The following is a 13,221-nucleotide window of genomic DNA, read 5'->3' on the forward strand; positions in this document are numbered from 1 at the left end:
AGGGAGAAATGTTGAAGCAACGCAAAGGATAAATACAGATAATGGTAAGTGTCTTTGACGTACAAGTTTTTTATTTTAATATATAAAAAAGTACCAGGCATATTTCTAAAAATATAATATCTGTGTCAGATATTTGCATATCTGAAATATCAACAAAGATCGATAAAAGAAGGATAATTTTTTGGTTTCTTTTATTTTTAATTGCATGACACTAAAAATATATGTTAATTATTTTATTTTATTGACTTAACCTTTATATAATTTTTTAAATTAATATCTTGCATAAAGTGTGCATGCATACTGATAATTTAACTCACAGAGTGAAATATGTCGTCTATTGCAGGTAGTTATAAAAAAAAGGAATTAGATCCCATAACTGCGGAATTAGATCCCGTTGCAATGACAACAAATAAGTAGGTATTTTTAAAATCGTAATTTTTGTATTCTTGCATGGAAGTAAATATTAAATATTTTTATTTGTAGATGTAAGATTACTAATATCGAGACTATAGATAACGTCTGCGTTATACGAGGACAATCATGCATTGATAATGTTAAAGGTATGTTGCTGTATATATATAAGAATTAAAATGTATTACTAGTATTAATATCTCTGAAGCTTTTATATATTTTAAGTAAAAAATAAATGCAAATAAATTTGTTTTAAATTGATATTGAACTTAACTTGATAAAGGTCAAGTCTATGCTTTTGATTTTATTAATGTGTAAAAATACTAATTCGCATTTTTATATTATCATTTCTATTTAATTATAATATCAATTAATATGTAAAATAAACTTTGCTTATAATAATGTATGTAATATTTTTCATGTTTCAGACGATAATTGCTCTTCATCTGCAAACACAGACATCATATCTAATATTAATGATTTTGCTAAAAATGACATAAATGTAAACACTGACGTTAGTAATGATCTAAGTATTTCGCCGATAGTAACCGATATACTTGAAAAGGGAGTAATTGATAGCAACTTTTTAAATTCTGGTCAATTTTCTGATTTATTAGATACAGGTATAGTAGTCTTTTTATTTTGTACAAATTGTAAATAAAACTATTGGGTTTTGTATTTGCTATTACTTTCCTATATTAGCAGGCAAATTAATTAGTTACTATTTACTTATTGTTAGTTACTAATTAGCTATTTATGTAATATATTATTTGTATATTTATTATGTCATAGATGTATCTCTTAATTCAATATTGGATAATAGTGCCGAAAAACAGTTTTCTTCAACTTCCTGCAAAATTCAAGAAATGGAAACAAACAATGTAAACGAGTTGTGCCTTCAAGAGAATGATACTGAAATACAAGGTATTAGAGTTGTATTATTTTGTATTTGCCATTACTTTCCTATATTAGCAGGCAAATTAATTTATAGTTACTATTTACTTATTGTTAGTTACTAATTAGCTATTTAAGTAATATATATTATTTGCTTATTTATTATGTCATAGATGTATCTTTTAATTCAATATTGGATAATAGTGCCGAAAAACAGTTTTCTTCAACTTCCTGCAAAATTCAAGAAATGGAAACAAACAATGTAAACGAGTTGTGCCTTGCTCAAGAGAATGATACTGAAATACAAGGTATTAAAGTTGTATTACATGTTGTTATTTTAATTTGTATGATTATTTTCTAATGTGCTTATACTTATTATTTTATATTTTTTTTCTTGAAATAGAGAAAGATTTTGAAAGTGATCCTGATTATGTACAAAGTGAATATTCGTCAGCTGCGAGTGATTCTGAAGAAACAGAGAAATCAGAACATGAAGATAACAACAAATGTAAAGAACAGATTTCTAGCACACAAAATAATGATTCGACGATATCTACAGGCATGGATGTTAGTAATATTGAGGGGTGTGAAACTCGGCAAGATGAGCAAACGGTAGTACCTACAAAACGTGCTGGCACAAAAAAATATATGTGTGTGTTCTGTCACAAAATGCAAGCAAAAATTGCTCGACATTTTGAATTAGTCCATTCTAAGGAACCTGATGTTCAAAAGTTTAAATATTTACCTAAAGGTTGTAGCGAAAGAAGAAAGATCATCGATACTTTAAGAAAAAAAGGAAATTTTAAATTCAACATTGAAAAACAATATGAAGGTCAAGGTTTTATTCCATGTAGACGAGCAAGAGAAAATCAACCTAAGATTCTTAACAATTATTTGGCATGTGGGAATTGCAAGGGTCATTATTTAAAATCGACAATAAGACATCATTTCAAAAATTGTACAGGTCGGAGAGGAGAAAAAAGTCGCATCGTTAAAGTAATGGGTCGGAGGATAGAAGGCAAATGTCTCAAAGAAGCTGATGAGAAAGTACGGCGAATACTATTACCAGCAATGAGATCTGATGACGTAACGCGCAATATTCGTTACGATAGTTTATTACTATTATATGCAAATTTCCAGTGCAAAAAATATAGGCACTCATCGCATCATTTACAAATGATTCGAGCTCGATTGCGGCTTGTAAGTCGCCTATTGATAGCGATGAGAAATATTAATAATGATATAACGTCTTTTACTTCTATTTACGACCCAAAATATTACGATACTTTTTTAGATGCCGTAAATATTGTTGCACAATATAACAAAGAAAAAGATACCTATGAAAAGCCTGCCATTGCATCTAATCTTGGTACTTACGTGAAGTATATTGGCGAACTTTTAATAACAAAATGCATAAAAGAACATAATGATAGCACGAAAACAAACGCGAAAAACTTTTTAAAGCTATTAACCGTTGATTATGGAGCAAGTGTTAACAAAACCGTAGTCGAATCTCAAACTCAATTTAGAAGACAAAAAATTACAAAACTTCCTACAATGGAGGACATACAAAAATTGCGAGCTTATCTATTAAAAGTACAAAAAAAATCGTACAGTAATTTGAAAAGGAAATTTTCATTATCTGCTTGGATTTCTCTTGGAGAAGCTACTTTGACATCAATAAGTTATTTAACCGCCGCCGGCCAGGAGAAACTGAGGCGAATATTAATTTCTGATTTCAAAAATTACGAAAGAATTAATGACAATATCGATACGTTCAGTGGATTATCTACAGATAAAAAAGAACAGGCACAAAAATATGCATCGCTTTTGTATACGTGGAAAATTAGGAAGAACTGTTCCTGTAATACTAGATGAACTAAATTTGGAATGTGCACAAACGTTTTTACAGTTAAGAAATAAAGCCAAAGTACACTCGAAAAATCCTTACTTATTTGGTATTCCAGGACATGATAAAATTATTGATAGACATTTATGTGCATATCGAGTCATGTTGCGTTTTGCTAAAGAGAGCGGAACTGAATTTCCTGATACATTACGTGGTACTACACTCAGAAAACATATAGCCACTATGGGAATTACTCTTAATTTAACGGACAATCAGATTACAGATCTGGCCAATTTCATGGGCCATCATGAAAAAATTCACAAGGAAGTATATAGAAAGCCAGTAATAGTTAAAGATATTACAGAAGTCTCACAACTTCTAGAAGCTGCACAAGGCGTGAGAGATGCAGCGAACAATTTGATTGATGAAAGCGACAGCGAGGCTGAAAGTGATGTAAGCACGGAAATCACAGAGAATAATGAAATATCTGAAGAAATTAGTTGTTTGCAACAATCAAGTGATAGTGAGTATAAAACTTATTTTTAAAATATACAGATCGCTTTTTTCTGATTTTAACATGTTTCTAATGCAGGTTCATTATCTATCCCAGTGTATAAAAAGCGTACCCAAACTGAAATAAAAGCGGTACAAAAAAAACGTAGATCAGGAGGTAAGGATCTAATTTACCATGTACATTCGACCAATAAGCCAATAATGTGTTACTTGATATTATAATCACAAAGTAAAAAGAATTTATGTATGATTTGTGAAAATGCGTTTAATTTTTTTTGTGCAGATGCATTTACGGCACCTGTTAAACGATCAACTTGAGAACCAGATGAGATAAAAGTTGTATTAGACGCATTTGGAAAAAAATTACAAACTAATACACTAATAACTGGAACAGAAATGCAGAATCTTATATCTAGTACTCCGTGTCTGGCTAATAAAAAACGAACAGTTGCACAAATGAGAACATGGTTACACACGTATAAAAAGAAATTAAATAATCGTAATAATCGTAATAAAAGAAAATAAATAAATTTAAAACTATCTATCACAAAAATTATCACAATATTTTTTTACATTTAAAGAAATAATTCAATATTAAAACTTTAATTTGGACTTCAATTAAAAATAAATCCTTACGTTTGATTTTCATATTGTAATAATTATAGTTTCTATGTCTGTTGCTTTTTAAGTTTACAAGAAACATTGCACGAGGTGAATATTGACACTTTAATTTAAACTTTAATTAAAAATAATTACATGTGATTTTCATAATTTGATAATTATTGTATGATAATTATAATTTTTATGTTCGTTGTTTTTTGAGTTTAAACGTTGCACGAGATAACAGACTGAACTTTTAATTTAACGTATTTTAAATATAACGCAATAAGCTATATACTATAAGAGAAAATATTTTTATTTAAGATATGTTTTCTGTATTGAAAATACGTTAAAAAGGCACTATAAGATAGATATGTTGTATAATGTAGACACAAGATTTTTATGAAGATTTATTTTGTAAAAAAGTTTTATGTTTATATATTATATGTATATATACATATTATATAATTTAAGTTACTTAAGTGCCATATATTTTTCATAAGTTTAGTATCTTTCATTTATTATATTTTTTATTAGTAACATATATAAGAAGAAAGTGTAGCGTGTTTTTATGCTTATTTTCATTTTTTACTGTAATCTTACTTAATATCTTTATTAAAAATGTTGCAAAATAAAAATATCTAAAAGTACCTTGTTTTTCCCTTCTACATTACAATCACACATTGTGCGTGTATACTTAAAAAATATATGGCGACACATACGTTGCTGCAAATTAATTTCATATTTTGATAAAAAGATAAAACCAATATGTATATACAGAAATAAGGATTCTCACTACAGCTGCTAATAGAACATTTATAATATGTAACTACATGTAAATTTATAAAAGAAATATATATTAATATCAACAAGTGATAAAACATAGTAAAAAATAAAATGCAATACACTTGCGCACTATTTTTTTGTTTATTTGCTGCAGATACCACATACTTTCGTTGTTGGGCTGTTACAATTTCTTCTCATTGTCAGACATCTGTTGCCGTTTAAACTAAATACGATTGAGAACAGTTTCTTTTTGCTAATCAGAAATTTATTATTTCTGTAAACATTACAAAATTACATTACCTTTACATAATTTTTGCAGTACAAAAACAAAATTTGTTGGTACCAATGAGAATAAACAAGCAAAAAAGAATATATAAAATTGCAAAAATACAATGTCTGTTAAGTTAGTATCTCTCCTACAAAAAACTATCTGTATTTTAACTGGTTCTTTACTCTTGTACATATGGGATGCTTACATTTGGGTTGGCCAAAGGGGATGAGCATGGAAATCTTATTGTACATATTTAGAAAACACATAAATTGAGGAACATTTTAAGACTAAAACCAATTTGCTATCTGTATTTCAACTGGTACTTTACTCTTGTATGTATGGGATGCTCACGTTTGGGTCGGCCAAAGCGGATAAGCACGAAAATTTCATTGTGCATATTTTGGAAACACATAAATTGAGGAACATTTTAAGACTAAAACCAATTCTCTATCTGTATTTTAACTGATACTTTACTATTGTAAATATGGGGTGTTCACGTGCGGGTCAGCTGAAAAGGATAAGCATGGAAATCTCATTGTGCATATTTCGGGAGCATATAAATTGAGGAACATTTTAAGACTAAAACCAATTTGCTATCTGTATTTCAACTGGTACTTTACTCTTGTATGTATGGGATGCTCACGTTTGGGTCGGCCAAAGCGGATGAGCATGAAAATTTTATTGTGCATATTTCGGGAAGTTAAGTCAGCACCCCCACTTTCAATTGCGATTTCCCGAGAAATTGCTTGAGCATAAAGATCGTGAATAGAGCACATAATTAGCACATAAAGAGCACTTAATTTCTGTATACGTGTTATTCCGGTTTTTTGTAGGAAAGGTGCTAACTTAACAGACATAAAAATACATGGTTGGTAAATTTTGAGGACAGTACTAATAAATTAAAACAGAATGTATAATATGATCAAGTAAAGAAGGATGGGCAATAAGAGCCAAGCGCCGTAGATAATGCGCAATCAAATTATCGTAACAATATATATTATAATAAAACGGACGTTTCGACACTTTTTTTGTGTCTTCTTCAGCGTTAATACATAAATTCGACGAAGTTGATCTGTGAGAGACAGTCAAGCGCAATCAAAATTCACGACGGTAAAACATAAAGCTGAATAAAACTGGAGCAGTAAACGCGTGAACCATAAGGTGTAAATTGAAAATAAAAGCTATGAGCCATACAGGTGCAGTCAACAAGTAAAAACAAAAGATGTAACTCAAAATAAAATTCATAATAAACTGTAAGTCAGGCACAACTATATAGTCTGCCGAACTTCTGTATGGTTTTTATTTTACATTTCTTGTTCTATCCGTTGACTGCGCCTGACTTACAGTTTATTATGAATTTTATTTTGAGTTATATCTTTTGTTTTTACTTGTTGACTGCACCTGTGTGGCTCATAGCTTTTATTTTCAATTTACATTTTATGGTTCACGCGTTTACTGCTCCGGTGTTATTCAGCTTTATGTTTTACCGTCGTGAATTTTGATTGCGCTTGACTGTCTCTCACAGATCAACTTCGTCGAATTTATGTATTAACGCTGAAGAAGACACAAAAAAAGTGTCGAAACGTCCGTTTTATTATAATATATATCGTTACGATAATTTGATTGCGCATTATTTACGGCGCTTGGCTCCTATTGCCCATACTTCCTTACTTGATTATTTTTGGGAGAGCCTACTTTTATTTAATTTATATTATAATATGATATTTCTTACGTTTTCTGCAGTCTTTTTTCATTAATTATTTTTAGTTTATTTGTTTGTATATCAATGATAATTAAAGAAACATGTATATAGTTAAAGAATATACGGCTTGTACATCTTGAAGATAGATTAATAAATTAAAACGTAGTTTGTAATGCGATAAGCTTTATTTTTTATACAATCACTCCTTTTTGATCATTTTTAGTAAATTTTTGTAATTTTTAGTAAATTCTTTTATAACTTAATACTGATTAGAGCAATAAAAATGAGTGTAAAATAGAAAAAATACACGGTTGGTATATATTGAGGACATATGCTAATAATTTAAACCAGGTTATGTAATACACTAATACAATAATTTCTTGATTTTCCTGTCCTTTTTATGTCTGTTTATTAAATATTTTCAATACAATTTTTCGTATTCTTATAGAGATGATTTAGAAATATAAAAGTAGGAAATACAGACATATGCACATATATATTTTGAGGACATATATTAGCAAATTAATATAAAGATTAGATTATTATATAATTTAGTTTTCTTGCAGGTTTACTTTTGATAGAATTCATTTTCTTTGCTTTGACTTGGTGAAAATAAAGTAAACACTATTAAAGTAGCAAAAGTATTTGGCACATTTTGCGTTCTTAAAATATACCAAATACATCTTAATATTAAAATGTATTTGGTCTATTATAAGGACTTTTTTCTTGGCAGATTTTATGTCCTTGATTTTTACCAACTAAAAAACTTGGTAATTTTAAGGACAGTCCTCAAAATATACCAAATTGAAAAAAAATAATGAGAACAGTCCTCGAAAGTACCATATGTCCTCAAAATATACTATATGTGTTAAGAAATGTCCCTAAATAGTACCAATAACATACATATATATATATATATATATATATATATATATATATATAAACTATGGAAAAGTTAATGTATTTTAAACTTGTGTGGATAACGAGAAAATATTATAGGAGGACTATGGACAGATTAGGTTTTAAATAAATAATACCACATTACCTGGCTTGGCCAATAAGTCTGCATACGTTATTGTTATATTGTCGTATACATTCGACAAGAAATGGCAAAAATAATCTTTAATATATAGCTGTTATTCGCAAATCCAGGTAGTAGCTTCATTTGAAATAACTTGTAAAATATTTTTTAATATAAATAATGTTACAGAAAAATGTTTTTTATTTTTGCATTACATTTCACAATTTTTTAAATGTTATTGGATGTTAAACATAATATTATTGGGTGTACAACTTAGTTCGGTTCGTTTTCAAAAGATGGCTCTAGGTGCTATAAATGGTTGACGGCGACAGCTGATTTTTGCTGTATCGTGAAGTGTCAACATCTGTCAACCAAATATTGTTTACAAGCCTTTGAGTTTTGCACAACAAGTTTAATTTTTACTGCGTTGAAAATGTCGAGTTTCGTTCCAAATAAGCACCATTTGCGGGAAGTTTTGATTTTCTGTTTCAATTGGAAGAAAAGTGCAGCTGAAGCGCATCGAATGCTTGTGGAAGTGTATGGTGAATCTGCACCATCGGATAAATCTTGCAGAGAATGGTTTCGACGATTTAAAAGTGGTGATTATGCAACGTCTCGTCCGGATGGATATATGTGTAGTGCGCCCCCTGCTCAGTTACCAACAGGCGATTTTAAAGACTCTAAAACGCGCGTTTTTCTCGGTCCGCGCGCGAGTCGAGCGTCCCTTCCCCGCCGTAGCGCTCCATTGTTTTTTCTGTTTTGCGATTATCAACAGCGTGATTATTATCCTTGCTAGATTTCCGTCATTTATCGAGTATAAATGGGCAAATCTACGCATAAATCAAGGAAGAGGAAGAAGTCATCGTCGTCCAGGCATCGTGATCGCATCGAGGGTCTGGAAAACAAGTTATCGCAGCTGATCGAGGTATTATCGAGGAGAGAGGTTAGATATCCACATGTCGCCTCTTTATCGCCGACCGTGTCCTCTGCTCTCGCATGTCACACTGACCGAGAGTCGGATGCGGAGAGAGAAATTCTGACGACATCATTAGAGAGGACAGCCCTGGTCGAGCGAGATCTGCCTCTCAGGCGGCAGAAATGGCAAGTCCTGCTAGACAGGTTAGGCCAAGGGATCCGCACGTTACAGGTGTGTACGCTCATCCCAGTTCTGTGGCACAGACAGAGGAGTCGACACAACCTTTTCCGATTAATCGGAATACCTTTTCTTCGGCTGTAGCGGTGGTAAATAACCATTCAGTTGATGGCTTGCCCACGTTCCCCCCCGAGCTAGACAATAGTTTTGGCGGAGCCCGCTGCAGCTGAGAATTCGGCGGATACCCTTGAAGCCGCTCGCTAAGACGGTGCGGGGGCAGCTTCTCTCGCAGCCGCGAGTAGTGTTGAGGCGGCTATCCGCTGACGAGTTGTGGCGCGCGGATAGACAGGTAACCGCGGTACCCCGAGAAACTCTGGGGCAGAGTTGCCATTTCCTGAGCCTGGTAGCATTCGGTCGCATGTAGAGGGGATGGAGTGGGGATGGCTCTCGTGAGTCACGTGACGGCCCGTGACGCACACAAGCCACGTACCGTGTACGTGTGCGCTCGTGGCTTCGGCCAACGTCGTGCGATTCGTGCGAATAGATCGAGACAGACATATGACTGTCTGTCTCTTTCTTTCCTTCGTGCCGCTCGAGCGCGGCGCTGACGATACGTTCAATAAAGAAAGAGTTAACGAAATCCACATTATAAGTAATTTGTTTTGAACAGTAAAAATATTTAGATATACATATTCTTTGTACATAATATATTTTTTATATACAGTATATAATAAAATTATAAAAATCCTAAAACAAAAAATAATGAAATGCCACTCTTGGCCAACGTGTACGTTTTGTTTAATGCCATATTAAATATATTTTAAAAACATTTTTTAATAAAAATTTTGAAAACATTTCTTAATAAAAATGAAGTAATAATTTTTTAATAAGTAGAATAACTTTTTTTAAAATTAAGATCGATATTTATATCTCGTATTTATATTACATGTACAACGTACATGTTGTTGCTCGACGGAAACCGCGAGAAGGTGGTGGTCTCTTCCGTCATGAAGTTTAAACAATTGTTATTAATTAATAAAAAATTTAATTAGAAAATTTTATAATTGTAACGCACACAAATTATTGCACACAAATATATTATAAGTAAGCCAGTTTTTAATTACGGATGGCTGGATATTGAGATTTTTAAATTATGGTTGCGTGCGGTTCCGCGTGACGAAAGTGCATGTTATTGTGCAATATGCGGCAATTTGCAATAACTTTCTTTTTTTTTTAATTTAACTTTTTATCTTATATTAGGAGAGCTCAGTGAATAGGAAGTATAAACAATTGTTTGTTTAATATATTGTATTATATTGTAATATGTTGTATTGTATTGTATATATTGTATTAATATTATGTTTGAATATATTTGTGTGCAATAATTTGTGTGCGTTACAATTATAAAATTTTCTAATTAAATTTTTTATTAATTAATAACAATTGTTTAAACTTCATGACGGAAGAGACCACCACCTTCTCGCGGTTTCCGTCGAGCAACAACATGTACGTTGTACATGTAATATAAATACGAGATATAAATATCGATCTTAATTTTAAAAAAAGTTATTCTACTTATTAAAAAATTATTACTTCATTTTTATTAAGAAATGTTTTCAAAATTTTTATTAAAAAATGTTTTTAAAATATATTTAATATGGCATTAAACAAAACGTACACGTTGGCCAAGAGTGGCATTTCATTATTTTTTGTTTTAGGATTTTTATAATTTTATTATATACTGTATATAAAAAATATATTATGTACAAAGAATATGTATATCTAAATATTTTTACTGTTCAAAACAAATTACTTATAATGTGGATTTCGTTAACTCTTTCTTTATTGAACGTATCGTCAGCGCCGCGCTCGAGCGGCACGAAGGAAAGAAAGAGACAGACAGTCATATGTCTGTCTCGATCTATTCGCACGAATCGCACGACGTTGGCCGAAGCCACGAGCGCACACGTACACGGTACGTGGCTTGTGTGCGTCACGGGCCGTCACGTGACTCACGAGAGCCATCCCCACTCCATCCCCTCTACATGCGACCGAATGCTACCAGGCTCAGGAAATGGCAACTCTGCTCTGGGGTGGGGCGCATGGGACACACTCCCACGAGCCACCGGTACCGTAGCGCGGTACCAGACGTCCCAGCCAACCGCGATTATGCGAAGCGGGGCCACGCCTGAGGGGACGGAAGGCGTCCGGGGGGCGGCAGGACCCAGCGGTTGCCAGATCACTGTCCAGAGGACGACCGTGACCGTGCATGAGACGGTGACGATGACGGCGGTGCCGCGAGCAGCGACGACGGACGAGAGGGACGACTCGGAGGACTTCCAGAGCCCTTCCTCCGACGAGGACTCCCAGGGCGACGAGGGGAAGGCCCTCGAGTAGGTTGTAAGTTGCGCGAAGCGCTCCGAGGACGGATAGTTACGTTATATAATAAAGTTTATTTGGTTTGGCGCCTTTGAAGATCCGTCCGGCGCATTAGAATATAAGTTAGGTATAAGTTGTGCGACAATGCTCGCCGAGCTGCGGCTCACTTAAGGGTTAAGAACATTAAGTTTTGCTATGACGGTCCAGAAATCTTTTAGTTTGTTTTAGCACGAAAGTGCTCGGCTCGGCCGCGAAACATTTAATTTTGTTGTTGCGCGTGGATCGTGAGGAGGGCGCAAGATAAAAGGCACCGAGCCACACACAATCTTTGGTCCGGGAATACCCGAAAGCGATTCTCTGGAGAAACGCGAGGTCGAACAAGTCTCCGACAGAATCCGGAACCGCGGAGACGTAATATCGAATCGAGCGCGGAGCGCGGCAAAATAACCATCGCTGCCGCATCAGGGCATCGTGAGAGACAGGCAGACCGAACCGCGTTGCGATCCGATCACTGGGAGGCGAGATTCGGAACCGCGGACAATAGCTACCCGATCGAGCGGGATAAGAGACGAAATAACCGTCAGGGCCGCATCAGGGTACCGTAAGGGCCGAGCAAAACTGAACCGCGTCGCGATCCGATCACTAGGAGGCGAGATAGCGAGACAAGCGTCATCGGCGGGAAATAACCGGCGATGCCGTATCAGGGAGACCTGGTACACCCGAGGAACCAGGCGCCGTCATGATCCGACCATCCGGACGGAAGTTACGGAGACACGGTCCGCGAAAACGTTACCCGGACACCGGCTGCGAGAACAAAGGTCGGAATATAGTCGTAGGGGTTCGTAGGAGCGAGCACCGGGGGTCGCCGTCGACGGCGGACACCGCGGAATGGACCCGGACATCTTCGCCAGGAAGTCGGTCCGGATTCCTATATAGTGGCGCAATAGAAGTCGGGCGCACAGGTCGGCGCCAGCGAAACACGAAATCTGTAAGTAGTGGTAAACCACTACCCGGGAGTCGATAAAGCGGGTCGTTTACAAGGGTAGGCAAGTGGAATTTTCCACCGCGAACATCTGGCGCGCTCGAAAATGTAAACACCAGATGTTACTGCGTCGTAGCGTAAATTCCTCAAAGAGAAAGCGGCCGTGACGCCTTGGAGGGGGAAAATCCCATAGGTGGGGAGCCAGAGAGCGGAATATTTCTCGAGGCAGTCTCTCGAAGGTAACACCCGTCTCGCGCGTATATCTCGGAGTCGCGCGTATAGTACCGCGATAGTGTGCCGAATTACGAGTATAAGATTACCTCAGCGTCCGAAACCAACGGGAACGCCCGCGAAACGCGTTACAAGTCGCCGATACAAAAGGCGAACGGGCATTGTGCACCGGAACTCGAAACTTCGCACTTTGCGAGACGTGCGACCGCCATCTTGCGCGGAATACATAATTGTGAACAACCATCTATGTGAAACGATAAAAGGGAATAAATGGAACCAGCATTTGTGAAAATATCCGTGAAATTGTCATTTACTTACCTGCTACTTACCTGAACACGGGGCGTCGGCCATCTCCATAGGCGTTGATCCGGATCGGAGACATCGGCGTTGCTTCATCGGTGGGAGTCAGAGAAGAGGCAGCCGTGGCGAAATCCTGAAAAAAACTAGTATTAATTAAGTTGATTAACCACGACACTCGTACTTACGGTG

At 35.1% G+C, this 13,221-nt stretch overlaps 1 pseudogene; it reads left to right on the forward strand.

Moving 5' to 3' along the window:
• Positions 1 to 327: 327 nt before the first annotated feature.
• Positions 328 to 4,372, forward strand: LOC139784574 (uncharacterized; annotated as a pseudogene).
• Positions 4,373 to 13,221: the final 8,849 nt, after the last annotated feature.

This window comes from Temnothorax nylanderi, unplaced genomic scaffold (genome assembly GCF_030848795.1).
Source record: "Temnothorax nylanderi isolate EJ_2023f unplaced genomic scaffold, tnyl_v1.0 TNYL_tig0644_pilon, whole genome shotgun sequence".
In the NCBI taxonomy this organism is placed as follows: domain Eukaryota; kingdom Metazoa; phylum Arthropoda; class Insecta; order Hymenoptera; family Formicidae; genus Temnothorax; species Temnothorax nylanderi.